This window comes from Hypanus sabinus, chromosome 15, assembly GCF_030144855.1.
Source record: "Hypanus sabinus isolate sHypSab1 chromosome 15, sHypSab1.hap1, whole genome shotgun sequence".
Lineage (NCBI taxonomy): Eukaryota > Metazoa > Chordata > Chondrichthyes > Myliobatiformes > Dasyatidae > Hypanus > Hypanus sabinus.
This window is the reverse complement of record NC_082720.1, coordinates 90597010-90623311: the sequence shown is the minus strand read 5'-3', so window position 1 is coordinate 90623311 and position 26302 is coordinate 90597010.

Below are 26302 nucleotides of genomic sequence, written 5' to 3'. Positions count from 1 at the left end.
CTGGACTGAGGGGTAAAACACGGAATGACAAAGATCTGAGGGTAAAACACAGAATGACAAAGGGCTGAGGGGAAAACACGGAATGACAGCTGGACTGAGGGGTAAAACACTGAATGACAGAGGGCTGAGGGGTAAAACATGGAATGACAGAGGGCTGAGGGGTAAAACACTGAATGACAGAGGGCTGAGGGGTAAAACACAGAATGACAAAGGACAGGTGTAAAACATGGAATGTCAGAGGGCTGAGGGGAAAACACGGAATGACAGCTGGACTGAGGGGAAAACACGGAATGACAAAGGACTGAGGGGAAAACACGGAATGATGGAGTGATCATCGAAGAAGTAGTCATCAAAGGAATGATCAACGATAGTGTGGTCATCGATGGTGATCATCGATGGAGCGGTCATCGATGGAGTGGTAATCGATGCAGTGATCTACGATGGAGTGATCATTGATGGAGTGATAATCGATGGAGTGGTCATCGATGGAGTGATAATCGATGGAGTGGTCATCGATGGAGTTATCATCGATGGAGTGGTCATCGATGGAGTGGTAATCGATGGAGTGGTAATCGATGCAGTGATCTACGATGGAGTGATCATTGATGGAGTGATAATCGATGGTGGTCATCGATGAAGTGGTAATCGATGGAGTTATCATCGATAGAGTGGTCATCGATGGAGTGGTCATCGTTGGAGTGGTCATCGATAGAGTGGTCATCGATGGAGTGGTCATCGTTGGAGTGGTCATCGATGGAGTGGTCATCGTTGGAGTGGTCATCGATGGAGTGGTCATCGATGGAGTGATCATCGATGGAGTGGTCATTGATGGAGTGGTCATCCATGCAGTGATCATGGATGGAGTGATCATCGTAGAAGTAGTCAACAATGGAGTGATCATCGATAGTGTGGTCATCGATGGAGTGGTCATTGAGGGAGTGATCTTTGATTGACTGATCATCGATGCAGTGATCATTGATGGAGTGATCAACGGTGGTGTGGTAATCGATGGAGTGATCATCGATGGTGTGGTCATCTATGGAGTGATCATCGATGAAGTGGTCTCAGGCAGAGTGGTCCTCGATGGAGTGAACATTGATGGAGTGGTCATCGATGGAGTGGTCATCGATGGAGTGATCATCGATGGAGTGGTCATCTATGGAGTGGTCATCGATGAAGTGGTCTCAGGCAGAGTGGTCCTCGATGGAGTGATCATTGATGGAGTCGTCATCGATGGAGTGATCATCGATGGAGTGGTCATCTATGGAGAGATCATCGATGGAGTGGTCATCTATGGAGTGATCATCGATGGAGTGGTCATCTATGGAGAGATCATCGATGGAGTGGTCATCTATGGAGAGATCATCGATGGAATGGTCATCTATGGAGTGATCATCGATGGAGTGGTCATCTATGGAGAGATCATCGATGGAATGGTCATCTATGGAGAGATCATCGATGGAATGGTCATCGATGGAGTGATCATCGATAGAGTGATCATTGTTGGAGTGATCATCGATGGAGTGGACCTCGATGGAGTGATCATCGATGGAGTGGTCATCTATGGAGTGATCATCGATGGAGTGGTCAACGATCGTGTGGTCATCGATGGAGTGGACATTGAGGGAATGATCATTGATTGACTGATCATCGATGGAGTGCATCATCGATGCAGTGATCATTGATGGAGTGATCATCGATGGAGTGGTCATCGATAGAGTGATCATCGATGGAGTGGTAATCGATGCAGTGATCAACGATGGAGTGATCATCGATGGAGTGGTCTCAGGCAGAGTGGTCCTCGATGGAGTGAACATTGATAGAGTGATCAGTGATGGAGTGGTCATCTATGGAGTGGTCATCGATGGAGTTGTCATCAGTGGTGTGATAATCGATGGAGTAGTGATCGATGGTGTGATCCTCGATGGAGTGGTCATCGATGGAATGGTCAGGCAGAGTGCACTTTGATGGAGTGGTCATCGATGCAGTGGTCATCGATCGAGTGATCATCGATGGAGTGGTCAGCGATGGAGTGGTCTCAGGCAGAGTGGTCCTCGATGGAGTGAACATTGATGGAGTGGTCATCGATGGAGTGGTCATCGATGGAGTGATCATCGATGGAGTGGTCATCGATGGAGTGATCATTGATGGAGTGGTCATTGATGGAGTGGTCATCGATGGAATGGTCATCGATTGAGTGATCATCGATGGAGTGATCATTGATGGAGTGGTCATCTATGGAGTGATCATCAATGAAGTGGTCTCAGGCAGAGTGGTCCTCGATGGAGATATCATTGACGGAGTGATCATGATGCAGTGATCATATATGGAGTAGTCATCAATGGAGCGATCATCGATAGTGTGGTCATCGATGGAGTGGTCATTGAGGGAGTGATCATTGATTGACTGATCATCGATGGAGTGATCATCGATGGAGTGGTCATTGATGGAGTGGTAATCGATGCAGTGATTATCGATGGAGTGATCATTGATGGAGTGATAATCGATGGAGTGGTCATCGATGGAGTGGTCATCGATGGTGTGGTAATTGATGGTGGTCATCGATGGAGTGGTCATCGATGGTGTGGTAATCGATGGAGTGGTCATCGATAGAGTGGTCATCGATGGAGTGATGATCGATGGAGTGGTCATCGATGGAGTGATGATCGATGGAGTGTTCTCAGGCAGTGGTCCTCGATGGAGTGATCATTGATTGAGTTATCATCGATGGAGTGGTCATCGATGGTGATCATCGTTGGAGTGATCATCGATGGAGTCGACACCGATGGAGTGGTCATCGATTAAGTGGTCATCGCTGGAGTGATCATTGATGGAGTGTTCATCGATGGAGTGGTCATCGATGGAGTGATCATTGATGGAGTGGTCATCGATGGATTGGTCATCGATAGAGTGATTATTGATGGAGTGGTCATCGATGCAGTGATCATTGATGGACTGATCATAGATCGAGTGGTCATCGATGGAGTGACCATCGATGGAATGGTCTTTGATGGAGTGGTCATCCATGCAGTGATCATTGATGGAGTGGTCATCGATGCAGTGATCATTGATGGACTGATCATAGATCGAGTGGTCATCGATGGAGTGACCATCGATGGAATGGTCTTTGATGGAGTGGTCATCCATGCAGTGATCATGGATGGAGTGATCATGATGGACTGATCATCGATGGAGTTGTCATCGATGGAGTTGTCATCGATGGAGTTGTCATCGATGGAGTTGTCATCGATGGAGTGGTCATCTATGGAGTGATCATCAATGAAGTGGTCTCAGGCAGAGTGGTCCTCGATGGAGTGATCATTGACGGAGTGATCATGATGCAGTGATCATATATGGAGTAGTCATCAATGGAGCGATCATCGATAGTGTGGTCATCGATGGAGTGGTCATTGAGGGAGTGATCATTGATTGACTGATCATCGATGGAGTGGTCATTGATGGAATGGTCATTGAGGGAGTGATCATTGATTGACTGATCATCGATGGAGTGGTCATTGATGGAGTGGTAATCGATGCAGTGATTATCGATGGAGTGATCATTGATGGAGTGATAATCGATGGAGTGGTCATCGATGGAGTGGTCATCGATGGTGTGGTAATCGATGGAGTGGTCATCGATGGAGTGGTCATCGATGGTGTGGTAATCGATGGAGTTATCATTGATGGAGTGAACATTGATGGAGCGGTCATCGATGGAGTGATCATCGATGGAGTGTTAATCGATGCAGTGATCATCGATGGACTGATCATCGATGGAGTTGTCATCGATGGAGTGATCATTGATGGAGTGGTCTCAGGCAGAGTGGTCCTCGATGGAGTTATCATTGACGGAGTGATCATGATGCAGTGATCATATATGGAGTAGTCATCAATGGAGCGATCATCGATAGTGTGGTCATCGATGGAGTGGTCATTGAGTGATCATTGATTGACTGATCATCGATGCAGTGGTCATCGATGGAGTGGTCATTGATGGAGTGGTAATCGATGCAGTGATTAGCGATGGAGTGATCATTGATGGAGTGATAATCGATGGAGTGGTCATCGATGGAGTTATCATTGATGGAGTGAACATTGATGGAGTGGTAATCGATGCAGTGATTAGCGATGGCGTGATCATTGATGGAGTGAACATTGATGGAGCGGTCATCGATGGAGTGATGATCGATGGAGTGTTCTCAGGCAGAGTGGTCCTCGATGGAGTGATCATTGATTGAGTTATCATCGATGGAGTGGTCATCGATGGAGTGATCATCGATGGAGTGGTCATCGATGGAGTGATCATGGATGGAGTGGTCATCGATGGAGTGGTCATCGATAGCGTGATTATTGATGGCGTGGTCATCGATGGAGTGGTCATCGATGCAGTGATCATGGATAGTGTGGTCATCGATGGAGAGGTCATTGAGGGAGTGATCATTGATTGACTGATCATCGTTAGAGAGATCACCGATGGAGTCGTCATTGATGCAGTGTTCATTGATGGAGAGATCATGATGGAGTGATCATCGAAGTAGTCATCAATGGAGTGATCATCGATAGTGTGATCATCGATGGAGTGGTCATTGATGCAGTGTTCATTGATGGAGAGATCATGATGGAGTGGTCATCGGTGGAGTGATAATCGATGGTGGTCATCGATGGTGTGGTAATCGATGGAGTTATCATTGATGGAGTGAACATTGATGGAGTGGTCATCGATAGAGTGGTCATCGATAGAGTGGTCATCTATGGAGAGATCATCGATGGAGTGATCATCGATGGAGTGATCATCGATAGAGTGATCATAGATGGAGTCGTCACCGATGGAGTGGTCATCGATTAAGTGGTCATCGCTGGAGTGATCATTGATGGAGTGTTCATCGATGGGGTGGTCATCGATGGAGTGATTATTGATAGAGTAGTCATCGATGGAGTGGTCATCGATAGCGTGATTATTGATGGAGTGGTCATCGATGCAGTGATTATTGATGGAGTGGTCATCGATGGAGTGATCATAGATCGAGTGGTCATCGATGGAGTGATCATTGATGGAGTCGTCATCTATGGAGTGATCATCGATGAAGTGGTCTCAGGCAGAGTGGTCCTCGATGGAGTGATCATTGATTGAGTTATCATCGATGGAGTGGTCATCGATAGAGTGATCATCGATGGAGTGATCATAGATGGAGTCGTCACCGATGGAGTGGTCATCGATTAAGTGGTCATCGCTGGAGTGATCATTGATGGAGTGTTCATCGATGGGGTGGTCATCGATGGAGTGATTATTGATAGAGTAGTCACCGATGGAGTGGTCATCGATTAAGTGGTCATCGCTGGAGTGATCATTGATGGAGTGTTCATCGATGGGGTGGTCATCGATGGAGTGATTATTGATAGAGTAGTCACCGATGGAGTGGTCATCGATTAAGTGGTCATCGCTGGAGTGATCATTGATGGAGTGATCATCGATGGAGTGGTCATCGATGCAGTGATTATTGATGGAGTGATCATAGATCGAGTGGTCATCGATGGAGTGATCATTGATGGAGTCGTCATCTATGGAGTGATCATCGATGAAGTGGTCTCAGGCAGAGTGGTCCTCGATGGAGTGTACATTGATGGAGTGATAATCGATGGAGTGGTCATCGATGGAATGGTCTCGGGCAGAGTGCACATCGATGGAGTGGTCATCGATGGAGTGATCATCGATAGAGAGATCATCGATGGAGTGATCATCGATGGAGTGATCATTGATAGAGTGGTCATTGTTGGAGTGAACATCTATGGAGTGATCATCGATGAAGTGGTCTCAGGCAGAGTGGTCCTCGGTGGAGTGATCATCGATGGAGTTTTCATCGATAGAGTGATCATTGATGGAGTGTTCATCGATGGAGTGGTCTTCGATGGAGTGATCATTGATGGACTGATCATTGATGGAGTGATCATCGATGGAGTGGTCATCTATGGAGCGATCATCGATGGAGCGGTCATCGATAGAGTGATCATCGATGTAGTGATCATCGTTGGAGTGACCATCGATGGAGTGGTCTCAGGCAGAGTGGTCCTCGATGGAGTGATCATTGATGGAGAGATCATTGATGGAGTGATCATCGATGGAGTGACCATCGATGGAGTGGTCTCAGGCAGAGTGGTCCTCGATGGAGTGATCATTGATGGAGTGAACATCGATGGAGTGATCATCGATGGAGTGGTCTCAGGCAGAGTGGTCCTCGATGGAGCGGTCATCGATGGAGAGATCATTGATGGAGTGATCATCGATGGAGTGATCATCGATGGAGTGGTCTCAGGCAGAGTGGTCCTCGATGGAGTGAACATTGATGGAGTGATCATCGATGGAGTGGTCATCGATAGAGTGATCATCGATGGTGTGGTAATCGATGGAGTTATCATCGATGGAGTGTTCTCAGGCAGAGTGGTTCTCGATGGAGTGATCATTGATTGAGTTATCATTGATGGAGTGGTCATCGATGGAGTGATCATCGATTGAGTGGTCATCGATATAGTGATCATTGAAGGAGTGGTCATCGATGGACTGGTCTTTGATGGAGTGATCATCGATGGAGTGATCATCGATGCAGTGGTCATCGATGGAGTGATCATTGATGGAGTGATCATTGATGGAGTGATCATTGATGGAGTGGTCATTGATGGAGTGGTCATTGATGGAGTGGTCGTCGATGGAGTGGTCATCGATGGAGTGGTCATTGATGGAGTGGTCATCGATGGAGTGGTCATCGATGGAGTGATCATCGATGGAGTGGTCATCGATGGAGTGGTCATTGATGGAGTGGTCGTCGATATAGTGATCATTGATGGAGTTGTCATCGTTGGAGTGGTCATCGATGGAGTGGTCATTGATGGAGTGGTCGTCGATATAGTGATCATTGATGGAGTTGTCATCGTTGGAGTGGTCATCGATGGACTGGTCTTTGATGGAGTGATCATCGATGGAGTGATCATCGATGCAGTGGTCATTGATGGAGTGATCATTGATGGAGTGATCATTGATGGAGTGGTCATTGATGGAGTGATCATTGATGGAGTGATCATCGATGGAGTGGTCATCGATGGAGTGGTCATTGATGGAGTGGTCGTCGATGGAGTGGTCATCGATGGAGTGGTCATTGATGGAGTGGTCATCGTTGGAGTGGTCATCGATGGAGTGGTCATTGATGGAGTGGTCATCACTGGTGTGAACATTGATGAGAGATACAGAGATGGTAGAGGAACTGACTGCGTATTTTGCATCAGTCTTCACAGTGGAAGACATCTGCAGTATACTGGACATTCAAGAGTGTCAGGGAAGTGAAGTATCTGCAGTGAAAATTATGACAGAGAAGGTGCTCAGGAAGCTTAATGGTCTGCGGGGGGATAATTCTCCTGGACCTGATGGATTGCACCCTCGGGTTCTGAAGGAAGTAGCTGAAGAGATTGCAGAGGCATTATTAACAATGATCAATAAAGAATCAATAGAGTCTGGCATTGTACTGGATGACTGTAAAATTGCAAATGTTACTCCACTATTTAAGAAGGTTGGGAGGCAGCAGAAAGGAAACTATGGACCTGTTAGCCTGACATCAGTGGTTGGGAAGTTGCTGGAATCGATTGTTAGGGATGAGATTACGGAGTACCTGGAGGCACATGACAAGACAGGCCAAAGCCAGCATGGTTTCCTGAAAGAAGAATCCTGTCTGATTAACCTACTGCAATTTTTTGAGGAAATTACAAGCAAGGTAGACAAGGGAGATAAAGTAAATGTGGTTTAGTTGGATTTTCAGAAGGCCTTTGACAGAGTGCCAGAAATGAGGTATAGACGCAGACAAGAGCCCATGGAATTACAGGGAAGTTACTAGCATGGGTGGAGCATTGGCTGGTCAGCAGAAAACTGAGAGTGGGAATAAAGGGATCCTATTCTGGCTGGCTGCCGGTTACCAGTGGAGTTCCGCGGGGTCGGTGATGGGACTGCTGCTTTTTACAATGCTTGTCAATGACTTGGACTATGGGATTAATGGATTTGTGGCCAAATTTGCCGATGATACAAAGATAGATGGGGGAGCGGGTAGTGCTAAGGAAACAGAGAGCCTGCAGAGAGACTTTGATAGTTTAGGGGAATGGACAAAGAAGTGGCAAATGAAATACAATGTTGGAATGTGTATGGTCATGCACCTTGAAAGATAGAAACATAGAAAACCTACAGCACAATTCAGGCCCTTTGGCCCACAAAGCTGTGCCGAACATGTCCCGACCTTAGAACTACCTAGGCTTTACCCATAGCCCGCTATTTTTCTAAGCTCAATGTGTCCATCCAAGAGTCTCTTAAAAGATCCTATCGTATCCACCTCCACCATCACCGCCGGCAGCCCATTCCACGCACTCAACACTCTTTGCATAAAAATATTACCCCTGTACTTACTCCCCAGCACCTTAAACCTGTGTTCCCTTGTGGCAACCGTTTCAGCCCTGGGAAAAAGCCTCTGAATATTCACATGATCAATGCCTCTCATCATCTTATACACCTCTATCAGGTCACCTCTCATCCTCCGTCGCTCCAAAGAGAAAAGGCCAAGTTCACTCAACCTATTCCACCCCTTTAGTCAGAGGGTGGTAAAACTGTGGAATTTGTTGCCACAAACATCTGTGGAGGCCAAGTCATTAGGTGCAGTTAAGGCAGAGATAGATAAATTCTTGATTAGCCAGGGCATCAAAGGGTATGGGGAGAAGGTGAGGGTGTGGTAAATCCCCTCTGCACTCTTTCTATGGTTTCTACATCCTTCCTGTAATGAGGTGACCAGAAATGAGCGCAGTACTCCAAGTGGGGTCTGACCAGGATCCTATACAGCTGCAACATTACCTCTCAGCTCTTAAACTCAATCCCACGATTGATGATGGCCAATGCACACATGACTTCTTAACCACAGAGTCAACCTGCGCAGCAGCTTTGAGTGTCCTATGGACTCAGACACCAAGATCCCTCTGATCCTCCACACTGCCAAGAGTCATACCATTAATACTCTATTCTGCCATCATATTTGACCTACCAAAATGAGCCACTTCACACTTATCTGGGTGGAAGAAATAAACGGGCAGACTATTACTTAGATAGGGAGAGATGCAAAGGGACTTCAGAGTCTTGTGCAGGATACCCTTCAGCTTGAGTCAGTTGTGAAGAAGGCGAATGCAATGTTGGCATTCATTTCTGGAGGAATAGAGTATAAGAGCAGGGATGTGATGTTGAGGCTCCATCAGGCACTCGTGAAATAACACGGACTACAGTGTGCAGTTTTGGGCTCCTTATTTTAGAAAGGATATACTGACATTGGAGAGGGTTCAGAGAAGATTAATGAGAATGATTCCAGGAATGAAAGGGTTACTGTATGAGGAACGTCTGGCAGCTCTTGGGCTGTATTCCCTGGAGTTCAGGAGAATGAGGGGGATCACATAGAAACATTCCAAATGTTAAAAGGCCTGAACAGATTAGACATGACAAAGTTATTTCCCATGGTAGGGGAGTCTAGGACAAGAGGGCAAAACTTCAGGATTAAAGGACATCCATTTAAAACAGAGATGTGGAGAAATTACTTTAGGGAGAGGTTGATGAATCTGTGGAATTTGTTGCCAAGAGTCTCTGTATTGGCCAAAGTGTTAGGTGTATTTAAGGCAGAGATAGATAGGATCTTGATCAGCCAAGGCATCAAAGGGTATGGAGAGAAGGCAGGGGAGAGGGGATGACTAGAAGAAGTGGGTAAACTCATGACTGAATGGTGGAGAAGAATCGATGGGCCGAATGGCCTACTTCTGCACCTATATCTTATGGTCTAAAACACGGAATGCTCAGGGGTAAACCATGGAATGACAGCAGGACAAAGGAGTAAACACGGAATGACAGAGGTCTGAGGGGTAAAACATGGAATGACAGAGGTCTGAGGGGCAAAACACGGAATGACAGCAGGACAAAGGAGTAAACACGGAATGACAGAGGTCTGAGGAATAGAACACGGAATGACAGAGCTCTCAGGGGTAAAACATGGAATGACAGCAGGACAAAGGAGTAAACACGGAATGACAGAGGTCTGAGGGGTAAAACACGGAATGACAGAGGTCTGAGGGGTAAAACATGGAATGACAGCAGGACAAAGGAGTAAACACGGAATGACAGAGGTCTGAGGGGTAAAACATGGAATGACAGCAAGACAAAGGAGTAAACACGGACTGACTGAGTTCTGGGGGGTAAAACACGGAATGACAGAGGTCTGAGGGGTAATACATGGAATGACAGCAGGACAAAGGAGCAAACACGGATGACAGAGGTCTGAGGGGTAAAACATGGAATGACAGAGGGCTGAGGGGCAAAACACGGAATGACAGCAGGACAAAGGAGTAAACACGGACTGACAGAAGTCTGAGCGGTAAAACACGGAATGACAGAGGTCTCAGGGGTAAAACATGGAATGACAGCAGGACAAAGGAGTAAACACGGAATGACAGAGGTCTGAGGGGTAAAACACGGAATGACAGAGGTCTGAGGGGTAAAACATGGAATGACAGAGGTCTGAGGGGCAAAACACGGAATGACAGCAGGAGAAAGGAGTAAACACGGAATGACAGAGGTCTGAGGGATAGAACACGGAATGACAGAGGTCTCAGGGGTAAAAAATGGAATGACAGCAGGACAAAGGAGTAAACACGGAATGACAGAGGTCTGAGGGGTAAAACATGGAATGACAGCAAGACAAAGGAGTAAACACGGACTGACTGAGTTCTGAGGAGTAAAACACGGAATGACAGAGGTCTGAGGGGTAAAACACAGAATCACAGCAGGACAAAGGGGTAAAACACCGAATGGCAGGGTTCTGAGGGGTAAAACTCAGAATGACAGCAGGACAAAGGAGTAAACACGGAATGACAGAGGTCTGAGGGGTAATACACGGAATGACAGCAGGACAAAGGAGCAAACACGGATGACAGAGGTCTGAGGGGTAAAACATGGAATGACAGAGGTCTGAGGGGCAAAACACGGAATGACAGCAGGACAAAGGAGTAAACACGGAATGACAGAGGTCTGAATGGTAAAACACGGAATGACAGAGGTCTGAGGGGTAAAACATGGAATGACAGCAGGACAAAGGAGTAAACACGGAATGACAGAGCTCCGAGGGGTAAAACTGGGACTGACAGGAGAACAAAGGAGTCAACACGGAATGACAGAGGTCTCAGGGGTAAAACATGGAATGACAGCAGGACAAAGGAGTAAACACGGAATGACAGAGGTCTGAGGGGTAAAACACGGAATGACAGAGGTCTGAGGGGTAAAACATGGAATGACAGCAAGACAAAGGAGTAAACACGGTCTGACTGAGTTCTGAGGGGTAAAACACAGAATGACAGAGGTATGAGGGGTAATACACGGAATGACAGCAGGACAAAGGAGTAAACACGGAATGACAGAGTTCTGAGGGGTAAAATACGGAACGACAGTGGTCTGAGGGGTAAAACACGGAATGACTGAGTTCTGAGGGGTAAAACACAGAATGACAGTGGTCTGAGGGGTAATACACGGAATGACAGCAGGACAAAGCAGTAAACACTGAATGACAGATGTCTGAATGGTAAAACGGAAGGACAGAGGTCTGAGGGGTAAAACACGGAATGACTGAGTTCTGAGGGGTAAAACACGTAATGACAGAGGTCTGAGGGGTAATACACGGAATGACAGCAGGACAAAGGAGTAAACACGGATGACAGAGGTCTGAGGGGTAAAACTCAGAATGACGGCAGGACAAAGGAGTAAACACGGAATGACAGAGGTCTGAGGGGTAATACACGGAATGACAGCACGACAAAGGAGCAAACACGGATGACAGAGGTCTGAGGGGTAAAACATGGAATGACAGAGGTCTGAGGGGCAAAACACGGAATGACAGCAGGACAAAGGAGTAAACACGGAATGACAGAGATCTGAGGGGTAAAACATGGAATGACAGAGGTCTGAGGGGTAAAATATGGAATGACAGCAGGACAAAGGAGTAAACACGGAATGACAGAGGTCTGAATGGTAAAACACGGAATGACAGAGGTCTGAGGGGTAAAACATGGAATGACAGAGGTCTGAGGGGCAAAACACGGAATGACAGAGGTCTCAGGGGTAAAAAATGGAATGACAGCAGGACAAAGGAGTAAACACGGAATGACAGAGGTCTGAGGGGTAAAACATGGAATGACAGCAAGACAAAGGAGTAAACACGGACTGACTGAGTTCTGAGGAGTAAAACACGGAATGACAGAGGTCTGAGGGGTAAAACACAGAATCACAGCAGGACAAAGGGGTAAAACACCGAATGGCAGGGTTCTGAGGGGTAAAACTCAGAATGACAGCAGGACAAAGGAGTAAACACGGAATGACAGAGGTCTGAGGGGTAATACACGGAATGACAGCAGGACAAAGGAGCAAACACGGATGACAGAGGTCTGAGGGGTAAAACATGGAATGACAGAGGTCTGAGGGGCAAAACACGGAATGACAGCAGGACAAAGGAGTAAACACGGAATGACAGAGGTCTGAATGGTAAAACACGGAATGACAGAGGTCTGAGGGGTAAAACATGGAATGACAGCAGGACAAAGGAGTAAACACGGAATGACAGAGCTCCGAGGGGTAAAACTGGGACTGACAGGAGAACAAAGGAGTCAACACGGAATGACAGAGGTCTCAGGGGTAAAACATGGAATGACAGCAGGACAAAGGAGTAAACACGGAATGACAGAGGTCTGAGGGGTAAAACACGGAATGACAGAGGTCTGAGGGGTAAAACATGGAATGACAGCAAGACAAAGGAGTAAACACGGTCTGACTGAGTTCTGAGGGGTAAAACACAGAATGACAGAGGTATGAGGGGTAATACACGGAATGACAGCAGGACAAAGGAGTAAACACGGAATGACAGAGTTCTGAGGGGTAAAATACGGAACGACAGTGGTCTGAGGGGTAAAACACGGAATGACTGAGTTCTGAGGGGTAAAACACAGAATGACAGTGGTCTGAGGGGTAATACACGGAATGACAGCAGGACAAAGCAGTAAACACTGAATGACAGATGTCTGAATGGTAAAACGGAATGACAGAGGTCTGAGGGGTAAAACACGGAATGACTGAGTTCTGAGGGGTAAAACACGTAATGACAGAGGTCTGAGGGGTAATACACGGAATGACAGCAGGACAAAGGAGTAAACACGGATGACAGAGGTCTGAGGGGTAAAACTCAGAATGACGGCAGGACAAAGGAGTAAACACGGAATGACAGAGGTCTGAGGGGTAATACACGGAATGACAGCAGGACAAAGGAGCAAACACGGATGACAGAGGTCTGAGGGGTAAAACATGGAATGACAGAGGTCTGAGGGGCAAAACACGGAATGACAGCAGGACAAAGGAGTAAACACGGAATGACAGAGGTCTGAGGGGTAAAACATGGAATGACAGAGGTCTGAGGGGTAAAACATGGAATGACAGCAGGACAAAGGAGTAAACACGGAATGACAGAGGTCTGAATGGTAAAACACGGAATGACAGAGGTCTGAGGGGTAAAACATGGAATGACAGAGGTCTGAGGGGCAAAACACGGAATGACAGCAGGACAAAGGAGTAAACACGGAATGACAGAGGTCTGAGGGGTAGAACACGGAATGACAGAGGTCTCAGGGGTAAAACATGGAATGACAGCAGGACAAAGGAGTAAACACGGAATGACAGAGGTCTGAGGGGTAAAACATGGAATGACAGCAAGACAAAGGAGTAAACACGGACTGACTGAGTTCTGAGGGGTGAAACACAGAATGACAGAGGTATGAGGGGTAATACACGGAATGACAGCAGGACAAAGGAGTAAACATGGAATGACAGAGGTCTGAGGGGTAAAACATGGAATGACAGCAGGACAAAGGAGTAAACACGGAATGACAGAGTTCTGAGGGGTAAAATACGGAACAACAGAGGTCTGAGGGGTAATACACGGAATGACAGCAGGACAAAGCATTAAACACTGAATGACAGATGTCTGAATGGTAAAACGGAATGACAGAGGTCTGAGGGGTAAAACACGGAATGACAGATGTCTGAATGGAAAAACGGAATGACAGAGGTCTGAGGGGTAAAACACGGAATGACTGAGTTCTGAGGGGTAAAACACGTAATGACAGAAGTCGGAGGGGTAATACATGGAATGACAGCAGGACAAAGGAGTAAACAAGGAATGACAGAGGTCTGAGGGTTAAAACATGGAATGACAGAGGTCTGAGGGGTAAAACACAGAATCACAGCAGGACAAAGGGGTAAAACACCGAATGACAGGGTTCTGAGGGGTAAAACTCAGAATGACAGCACGACAATGGAGTCAACACGGAATAACAGAGGTCTGAGGGGTAAATCATAGAATGACAGCAGGACAAAGGAGTAAACCCGGAATGACAGAGGTCTGAGGGGTAAAACACGGAATGACAGAGGTCTGAGGGGTAAAATATGGAATGACAGCAGGACAAAGCAGTAAACACGGAATGACAGAGTTCTGAGGGGTAAAACAGAATGACAGAAGTCTGAGGGGTAATACACGGAATGACAGCAGGACAAAGGAGTAAACATGGAATGACAGAGGTCTGAGGGGTAAAACATGCAATGACAGACTTTTGAGGGGTAAAACACGGAATGACAGAGGTCTGAGGGGTAATACACGGAATGACAGCAGGACAAAGGAGTAAACACGGAATGACAGAGTTCTGAGGGGTAAAATACGGAACGACAGTGGTCTGAGGGGTAAAACACGGAATGACTGAGTTCTGAGGGGTAAAACACAGAATGACAGTGGTCTGAGGGGTAATACACGGAATGACAGCAGGACAAAGCAGTAAACACTGAATGACAGATGTCTGAATGGTAAAACGGAATGACAGAGGTCTGAGGGGTAAAACACGGAATGACTGAGTTCTGAGGGGTAAACACGTAATGACAGAGGTCTGAGGGGTAATACACGGAATGACAGCAGGACAAAGGAGTAAACACGGATGACAGAGGTCTGAGGGGTAAAACTCAGAATGACGGCAGGACAAAGGAGTAAACACGGAATGACAGAGGTCTGAGGGGTAATACACGGAATGACAGCACGACAAAGGAGCAAACACGGATGACAGAGGTCTGAGGGGTAAAACATGGAATGACAGAGGTCTGAGGGGCAAAACACGGAATGACAGCAGGACAAAGGAGTAAACACGGAATGACAGAGGTCTGAGGGGTAAAACATGGAAAGACAGAGGTCTGAGGGGTAAAATATGGAATGACAGCAGGACAAAGGAGTAAACACGGAATGACAGAGGTCTGAATGGTAAAACACGGAATGACAGAGGTCTGAGGGGTAAAACATGGAATGACAGAGGTCTGAGGGGCAAAACACGGAATGACAGAGGTCTCAGGGGTAAAAAATGGAATGACAGCAGGACAAAGGAGTAAACACGGAATGACAGAGGTCTGAGGGGTAAAACATGGAATGACAGCAAGACAAAGGAGTAAACACGGACTGACTGAGTTCTGAGGAGTAAAACACGGAATGACAGAGGTCTGAGGGGTAAAACACAGAATCACAGCAGGACAAAGGGGTAAAACACCGAATGGCAGGGTTCTGAGGGGTAAAACTCAGAATGACAGCAGGACAAAGGAGTAAACACGGAATGACAGAGGTCTGAGGGGTAATACACGGAATGACAGCAGGACAAAGGAGCAAACACGGATGACAGAGGTCTGAGGGCTAAAACATGGAATGACAGAGGTCTGAGGGGCAAAACACGGAATGACAGCAGGACAAGGAGTAAACACGGAATGACAGAGGTCTAAATGGTAAAACACGGAATGACAGAGGTCTGAGGGGTAAAACATGGAATGACAGCAGGACAAAGGAGTAAACACGGAATTGCAGAGCTCCGAGGGGTAAAACTGGGACTGACAGGAGGACAAAGGAGTCAACAAGGAATGACAGAGGTCTCAGGGGTAAAACATGGAATGACAGCAGGACAAAGGAGTAAACACGGAATGACAGAGGTCTGAGGGGTAAAACACGGAATGACAGAGGTCTGAGGGGTAAAACATGGAATGACAGCAAGACAAAGGAGTAAACACGGTCTGACTGAGTTCTGAGGGGTAAAACACAGAATGACAGAGGTATGAGGGGTAATACACGGAATGACAGCAGGACAAAGGAGTAAACACGGAATGACAGAGTTCTGAGGGGTAAAATACGGAACGACAGTGGTCTGAGGGGTAAAACACGGAATGACTGAGTTCTGAGGGGTAAAACACAGAATGACAGTGGTCTGAGGGGTAATACACGGAATGACAGCAGGACAAAGCAGTAAACACTGAATGACAGATGTCTGAATGGTAAAACGGAATGACAGAGGTCTGAGGGGTAAAACACGGAATGACTGAGTTCTGAGGGGTAAAACATGGAATGACAGCAAGACAAAGGAGTAAACACGGACTGACAGAGGTCTGAGGGGTAAAACATGGAATGACAGCAAGACAAAGGAGTAAACACGGACTGACTGAGTTCTGAGGGGTGAAACACAGAATGACAGAGGTAGTAGGGGTAATACACGGAATGACAGCAGGACAAAGGAGTAAACATGGAATGACAGGGGTCTGAGGGGTAAAACATGGAATGACAGCAGGACAAAGGAGTAAACACGGAATGACAGAGTTCTGAGGGGTAAAATACGGAACAACAGAGGTCTGAGGGGTAATACACGGAATGACAGCAGGACAAAGCATTAAACACTGAATGACAGATGTCTGAATGGTAAAACGGAATGACAGAGGTCTGAGGGGTAAAACACGGAATGACTGAGTTCTGAGGGGTAAAACACGTAATGACAGAGGTCTGAGGGGTAAAACACGGAATGACAAAGGTCTGAGGGGTAAAACATGGAATGACAGCAGGACAAAGGAGTAAACACGGAATGACAGAGGTCTGAGGGGCAAAACACGGAATGACAGAGGTCTGAATGGAAAAACGGAATGACAGAGGTCTGAGGGGTAAAACACGGAATGACAGAGGTCTGAGGGGAATACACGGAATGACAGCAGGACAAAGGAGGAAACACAGAATGACAGCAGGACAAAGGAGGAAACACTGAATGACAGAGCTTTGAGGGGTAAAACATGGAATGACAGAGGTCTGAATGGTAAAACACGAAATGACAGAAGGACAAAGGGGTAAAACACGGAATGACAGCAGGACAAAGGAGTAAACAAGGAATGACAGAGTTCTGAAGGGGTAAAACACGGAATGACAGAGGTCCATGGGTTAAAACATGAAATGACTGAGTTCTGAGGGGTAAAACACAGAATGACAGAGGTCTCAGGGGTAAAACATGGAATGACAGCAGGACAAAGGAGTAAACATGGAATGACAGCAGGACAAAGGAGTAAACACGGAAAGACAGAGGTCTGAGGGGTAAATCATGGAATGACAGCAGGACAAAGGAGTAAACCCGGAATGACAGAGGTCTGAGTGGTAAAACACAGAATGACAGAGGTCCAAGGGTTAAAACATGGAATGACTGAGTTCTGAGGGGTAAAACACAGAATGACAGAGGTCTCAGGGGTAAAACATGGAATGACAGCAGGACAAAGGAGTAAACATGGAATGACAGCAGGACAAAGGAGTAAACATGGAATGACAGAGGTCTGAGGGGTAAAACATGCAATGACAGACTTCTGAGGGGTAAAACACGGAATGACAGAGGTCTGAGGGGTAATACACGGAATGACAGCAGGAGAAAGGAGTAAACACGGAATGACAGAGGTCTGAGGGGTAAAACATGGAATTACAGCAGGACAATGGAGTAAACACGGACTGACTGAGTTCTGAGGGGTAAAACACGGAATGACAGAGGGCTGAGGGGTAATACACGGAATGACAGCAGGACAAAGGAGTAAACACGGAATGACAGAGGTCTGAGGGGTAAAACATGGAATGACAGCAGGACAAAGGAGTAAACACGGAATGACAGAGGTCTGAGGGGTAAAACACGGAATGACAGAGGTCAGAGGGGTAAAACACGGAATGACAGATGTCTGAGGGGTAATACACGGAAGGACAGCAGGACAAAGGAGTAAACACGGAATGACAGAGGTCTGAGGGGTAAAACACGGAATGACAGAGGTCTGAGGGGTAAAACATGGAATGACAGCAGGACAAAGGAGTAAACACGGAATGACAGAGGTCTGAGGGGCAAAACATGGAATGACAGAGGTCTGAGGGGTAATACACGGAATGACAGCAGGACAAAGGAGTAAACACGGAATGACAGAGGTCTGAGGGGTAATACACGGAATGACAGCAGGACAAAGGAGTAAACACGGAATGACGGAGTTCTGAGGGGTAAAACGAGAAATGACAGAGGTCTGAGGGTTAAAACACGGAATGACTGAGTTCTGAGGGGTAAAACACTGAATGACAGAGGTCTGAATGTAAAAACGGAATGACAGAGGTCTGAGGGGTAAAACACGGAATGACTGAGTTCTGAGGGGTAAAACACGGAATGACAGAGGTCTGAATGGAAAAACGGAATGACAGAGGTCTGAGGGGTAAAACACGGAATGACTGAGTTCTGAGGGGTAAAACACAGAATGACAGAGGTCTCAGGGGTAAAACATGGAATGACAGCAGGACAAAGGAGTAAACATGGAATGACAGCAGGACAAAGGAGTAAACATGGAATGACAGAGGTCTGAGGGGTAAAACATGCAATGACAGACTTCTGAGGGGTAAAACACGGAATGACAGAGGTCTGAGGGGTAATACACGGAATGACAGCAGGAGAAAGGAGTAAACACGGAATGACAGAGGTCTGAGGGGTAAAACATGGAATTACAGCAGGACAATGGAGTAAACACGGACTGACTGAGTTCTGAGGGGTAAAACACGGAATGACAGAGGGCTGAGGGGTAATACACGGAATGACAGCAGGACAAAGGAGTAAACACGGAATGACAGAGGTCTGAGGGGTAAAACATGGAATGACAGCAGGACAAAGGAGTAAACACGGAATGACAGAGGTCTGAGGGGTAAAACACGGAATGACAGAGGTCAGAGGGGTAAAACACGGAATGACAGATGTCTGAGGGGTAATACACGGAAGGACAGCAGGACAAAGGAGTAAACACGGAATGACAGAGGTCTGAGGGGTAAAACACGGAATGACAGAGGTCTGAGGGGTAAAACATGGAATGACAGCAGGACAAAGGAGTAAACACGGAATGACAGAGGTCTGAGGGGCAAAACATGGAATGACAGAGGTCTGAGGGGTAATACACGGAATGACAGCAGGACAAAGGAGTAAACACGGAATGACAGAGGTCTGAGGGGTAATACACGGAATGACAGCAGGACAAAGGAGTAAACACGGAATGACGGAGTTCTGAGGGGTAAAACAAGAAATGACAGAGGTCTGAGGGTTAAAACACGGAATGACTGAGTTCTGAGGGGTAAAACACTGAATGACAGAGGTCTGAATGTAAAAACGGAATGACAGAGGTCTGAGGGGTAAAACACGGAATGACTGAGTTCTGAGGGGTAAAACACGGAATGACAGAGGTCTGAATGGAAAAACGGAATGACAGAGGTCTGAGGGGTAAAACACGGAATGACAGAGGTCTGAGGGGAATACACGGAATGACAGCAGGACAAAGGAGGAAACACAGAATGACAGCAGGACAAAGGAGGAAACACTGAATGACAGAGCTTTGAGGGGTAAAACATGGAATGACAGAGGTCTGAATGGTAAAACACGAAATGACAGAAGGACAAAGGGGTAAAACACGGAATGACAGCAGGACAAAGGAGTAAACAAGGAATGACAGAGTTCTGAAGGGGTAAAACACGGAATGGCAGAGGTCCATGGGTTAAAACATGAAATGACTGAGTTCTGAGGGGTAAAACACAGAATGACAGAGGTCTCAGGGGTAAAACATGGAATGACAGCAGGACAAAGGAGTAAACATGGAATGACAGCAGGACAAAGGAGTAAACACGGAAAGACAGAGGTCTGAGGGGTAAATCATGGAATGACAGCAGGACAAAGGAGTAAACCCGGAATGACAGAGGTCTGAGTGGTAAAACACAGAATGACAGAGGTCCAAGGGTTAAAACATGGAATGACTGAGTTCTGAGGGGTAAAACACAGAATGACAGAGGTCTCAGGGGTAAAACATGGAATGACAGCAGGACAAAGGAGTAAACATGGAATGACAGCAGGACAAAGGAGTAAACACGGAAAGACAGAGGTCTGAGGGGTAAAACACGGAATGACAGAGGTCTGAGGGGTAAAATATAGAATGACAGGAGGACAAAGGAGTAAACACGGAATGACAGAGTTCTGGGGTAAAACACAGAATGACAGAGGTCTGAGGGGTAATACACGGAATGACAGCAGGACAAAGGAGTAAACATGGAATGACAGAGGTCTGAGGGGTAAAACATGCAATGACAGACTTCTGAGGGGTAAAACACGGAATGACAGAGGTCTGAGGGGTAAAACATGGAATGACAGCAGGACAAAGGAGTAAACACGGAATTGCAGAGCTCCGAGGGGTAAAACTGGGACTGACAGGAGGACAAAGGAGTCAACAAGGAATGACAGAGGTCTCAGGGGTAAAACATGGAATGACAGCAGGACAAAGGAGTAAACACGGAATGACAGAGGTCTGAGGGGTAAAACACGGAATGACAGAGGTCTGAGGGGTAAAACATGGAATGACAGCAAGACAAAGGAGTAAACACGGTCTGACTGAGTTCTGAGGGGTAAAACACAGAATGACAGAGGTATGAGGGGTAATACACGGAATGACAGCAGGACAAAGGAGTAAACACGGAATGACAGAGTTCTGAGGGGTAAAATACGGAACGACAGTGGTCTGAGGGGTAAAACACGGAATGACTGAGTTCTGAGGGGTAAAACACAGAATGACAGTGGTCTGAGGGGTAATACACGGAATGACAGCAGGACAAAGCAGTAAACACTGAATGACAGATGTCTGAATGGTAAAACGGAATGACAGAGGTCTGAGGGGTAAAACACGGAATGACTGAGTTCTGAGGGGTAAAACATGGAATGACAGCAAGACAAAGGAGTAAACACGGACTGACAGAGGTCTGAGGGGTAAAACATGGAATGACAGCAAGACAAAGGAGTAAACACGGACTGACTGAGTTCTGAGGGGTGAAACACAGAATGACAGAGGTAGTAGGGGTAATACACGGAATGACAGCAGGACAAAGGAGTAAACATGGAATGACAGGGGTCTGAGGGGTAAAACATGGAATGACAGCAGGACAAAGGAGTAAACACGGAATGACAGAGTTCTGAGGGGTAAAATACGGAACAACAGAGGTCTGAGGGGTAATACACGGAATGACAGCAGGACAAAGCATTAAACACTGAATGACAGATGTCTGAATGGTAAAACGGAATGACAGAGGTCTGAGGGGTAAAACACGGAATGACTGAGTTCTGAGGGGTAAAACACGTAATGACAGAGGTCTGAGGGGTAAAACACGGAATGACAAAGGTCTGAGGGGTAAAACATGGAATGACAGCAGGACAAAGGAGTAAACACGGAATGACAGAGGTCTGAGGGGCAAAACACGGAATGACAGAGGTCTGAATGGAAAAACGGAATGACAGAGGTCTGAGGGGTAAAACACGGAATGACAGAGGTCTGAGGGGAATACACGGAATGACAGCAGGACAAAGGAGGAAACACAGAATGACAGCAGGACAAAGGAGGAAACACTGAATGACAGAGCTTTGAGGGGTAAAACATGGAATGACAGAGGTCTGAATGGTAAAACACGAAATGACAGAAGGACAAAGGGGTAAAACACGGAATGACAGCAGGACAAAGGAGTAAACAAGGAATGACAGAGTTCTGAAGGGGTAAAACACGGAATGACAGAGGTCCATGGGTTAAAACATGAAATGACTGAGTTCTGAGGGGTAAAACACAGAATGACAGAGGTCTCAGGGGTAAAACATGGAATGACAGCAGGACAAAGGAGTAAACATGGAATGACAGCAGGACAAAGGAGTAAACACGGAAAGACAGAGGTCTGAGGGGTAAATCATGGAATGACAGCAGGACAAAGGAGTAAACCCGGAATGACAGAGGTCTGAGTGGTAAAACACAGAATGACAGAGGTCCAAGGGTTAAAACATGGAATGACTGAGTTCTGAGGGGTAAAACACAGAATGACAGAGGTCTCAGGGGTAAAACATGGAATGACAGCAGGACAAAGGAGTAAACATGGAATGACAGCAGGACAAAGGAGTAAACATGGAATGACAGAGGTCTGAGGGGTAAAACATGCAATGACAGACTTCTGAGGGGTAAAACACGGAATGACAGAGGTCTGAGGGGTAATACACGGAATGACAGCAGGAGAAAGGAGTAAACACGGAATGACAGAGGTCTGAGGGGTAAAACATGGAATTACAGCAGGACAATGGAGTAAACACGGACTGACTGAGTTCTGAGGGGTAAAACACGGAATGACAGAGGGCTGAGGGGTAATACACGGAATGACAGCAGGACAAAGGAGTAAACACGGAATGACAGAGGTCTGAGGGGTAAAACATGGAATGACAGCAGGACAAAGGAGTAAACACGGAATGACAGAGGTCTGAGGGGTAAAACACGGAATGACAGAGGTCAGAGGGGTAAAACACGGAATGACAGATGTCTGAGGGGTAATACACGGAAGGACAGCAGGACAAAGGAGTAAACACGGAATGACAGAGGTCTGAGGGGTAAAACACGGAATGACAGAGGTCTGAGGGGTAAAACATGGAATGACAGCAGGACAAAGGAGTAAACACGGAATGACAGAGGTCTGAGGGGCAAAACATGGAATGACAGAGGTCTGAGGGGTAATACACGGAATGACAGCAGGACAAAGGAGTAAACACGGAATGACAGAGGTCTGAGGGGTAATACACGGAATGACAGCAGGACAAAGGAGTAAACACGGAATGACGGAGTTCTGAGGGGTAAAACAAGAAATGACAGAGGTCTGAGGGTTAAAACACGGAATGACTGAGTTCTGAGGGGTAAAACACTGAATGACAGAGGTCTGAATGTAAAAACGGAATGACAGAGGTCTGAGGGGTAAAACACGGAATGACTGAGTTCTGAGGGGTAAAACACGGAATGACAGAGGTCTGAATGGAAAAACGGAATGACAGAGGTCTGAGGGGTAAAACACGGAATGACAGAGGTCTGAGGGGAATACACGGAATGACAGCAGGACAAAGGAGGAAACACAGAATGACAGCAGGACAAAGGAGGAAACACTGAATGACAGAGCTTTGAGGGGTAAAACATGGAATGACAGAGGTCTGAATGGTAAAACACGAAATGACAGAAGGACAAAGGGGTAAAACACGGAATGACAGCAGGACAAAGGAGTAAACAAGGAATGACAGAGTTCTGAAGGGGTAAAACACGGAATGGCAGAGGTCCATGGGTTAAAACATGAAATGACTGAGTTCTGAGGGGTAAAACACAGAATGACAGAGGTCTCAGGGGTAAAACATGGAATGACAGCAGGACAAAGGAGTAAACATGGAATGACAGCAGGACAAAGGAGTAAACACGGAAAGACAGAGGTCTGAGGGGTAAATCATGGAATGACAGCAGGACAAAGGAGTAAACCCGGAATGACAGAGGTCTGAGTGGTAAAACACAGAATGACAGAGGTCCAAGGGTTAAAACATGGAATGACTGAGTTCTGAGGGGTAAAACACAGAATGACAGAGGTCTCAGGGGTAAAACATGGAATGACAGCAGGACAAAGGAGTAAACATGGAATGACAGCAGGACAAAGGAGTAAACACGGAAAGACAGAGGTCTGAGGGGTAAAACACGGAATGACAGAGGTCTGAGGGGTAAAATATAGAATGACAGGAGGACAAAGGAGTAAACACGGAATGACAGAGTTCTGGGGTAAAACACAGAATGACAGAGGTCTGAGGGGTAATACACGGAATGACAGCAGGACAAAGGAGTAAACATGGAATGACAGAGGTCTGAGGGGTAAAACATGCAATGACAGACTTCTGAGGGGTAAAACACGGAATGACAGAGGTCTGAGGGGTAATACACGGAATGACAGCAGGACAAAGGAGTAAACACGGAATGACAGAGGTCTGAGGGGTAAAACATGGAATTACAGCAGGACAAAGGAGTAAACACAGAATGACTGAGTTCTGAGGGGTAAAACACGGAATGACGGAGGTCTGAGGGGTAAAACACGGAATGACAGCAGGACAATGGGGTAAACATGGAATGACAGAGGTCTGAGGGGTAATACACGGAATGACAGCAGGACAAAAGAGTAAACACGGAATGACAGAGGTCTGAGGGGTAAAACATGGAATTACAGCAGGACAAAGGAGTAAACACGGAATGACAGAGGTCTGAGGGGTAAAACATGCAATGACAGACTTCTGAGGGGTAAAACACGGAATGACAGAGGTCTGAGGGGTAATACACGGAATGACAGCAGGACAAAGGAGTAAACACGGAATGACAGAGGTCTGAGGGGTAAAACATGGAATTACAGCAGGACAAATGAGTAAACACGGAATGACTGAGTTCTGAGGGGTAAAACACGGAATGACGGAGGTCTGAGGGGTAAAACACGGAATGACAGCAGGACAATGGGGTAAACATGGAATGACAGAGGTCTGAGGGGTAAACACGGAATGACAGCAAGACAAAGGAGTAAATACGGAATGACAGAGGTCTGAGTGGTAAACACGGAATGACAGAGTTCTGAGGGGTAAAACACGGAATGACAGAGGTCTGAGGGGTAAAGCACGGAATGACAGTGTTCTGAGGGGTAAAACACGGAATGAGAGGTCTGAGGGGGAAAACACGGAATGAGAGGTCTGAGGGGTAAAACACGGAATGACTGCAGAACAAAGGAGTAAACACGGAATGACAGAGGTCTGAGGGGTAAAACATGGAATTACAGCAGGACAAAGGAGTAAACACGGACTGACTGAGTTCTGAGGGGTAAAACACGGAATGACAGAGGGCTGAGGGGTAATACACGGAATGACAGCAGGACAAAGGAGTAAACACGGAATGACAGAGTTCTGAGGGGAAAAACACGGTATGACAGAGGTCTGAGGGGTAAAGCACGGAATGACAGGGTTCTGAGGGGCAAAACACGGAATGACAGAGTTCTGAGGGGAAAAACACGGAATGACAGAGGTCTGAGGGGTAAAGCACGGAATGACAGGGTTCTGAGGGGTAAAACACGGAATGACAGCAAAACAGAGGATAAACACGGAATGACAGAGTTCTGAGGGGGAAAACACGGAATGAGAGTTCTGAGGGGTAAAACACGGAATGAGAGGTCTGAGGGGTAAAACACGGAATGACTGCAGAACAAAGGAGTAAACACGGAATGACAGAGCTCTGAGGGTAAAAAAAAGGAATGACAGCAGGACAAAGGGGTAAACACGGAGTGACAGTGGTCTGAGGGGTAATACACGGAAATACAGCAGGATAAAGGGGTAAACACGGAATGACAGCAGGACAAAGGGGTAATAGACGGAATGACAGCAGGATAAAGGGTTAAAACATGGAATGGCAGCAGGACAAAGAGGTAGAAATTGAATGATAGAGGTCTGAATGGTAAAACACGGAATGACGGGAGGACAAAGGAGTAAACACGGAATGACAGAGGTCTGAGGGGTAACAGACGGAATGACAGAGGTCAGAGCGGTAAAACATGGAATGACAGAGTTCTGAGTGTTAAAAACGGAATGACAGAGTTCTGAGGGGGAAAACACGGAATGACAGCGGTCTGCGGGGTAATACACGGAATGACAGCAGGACAAAGGAGTAAACATGGAATGACAGAGGTCTGAGGGGTAACACATGCAATGACAGACTTCTGAGGGGTAAAACACGGAATGACAGAGGTCTGAGGGGTAATACACGGAATGACAGCAGGATAAAGGAGTAAACACGGAATGACAGAGGTCTGAGGGGTAAAATATGGAATTACAGCAGGACAAAGGAGTAAACACGGTCTGACTGAGTTCTGAGGGGTGAAACACGGAATGACAGAGGGCTGAGGGGTAATACACGGAATGACAGCAGGACAAAGGAGTAAACACGGAATGACAGAGGTCTGAGGGGTAAAACATGGAATGACAGCAGGAC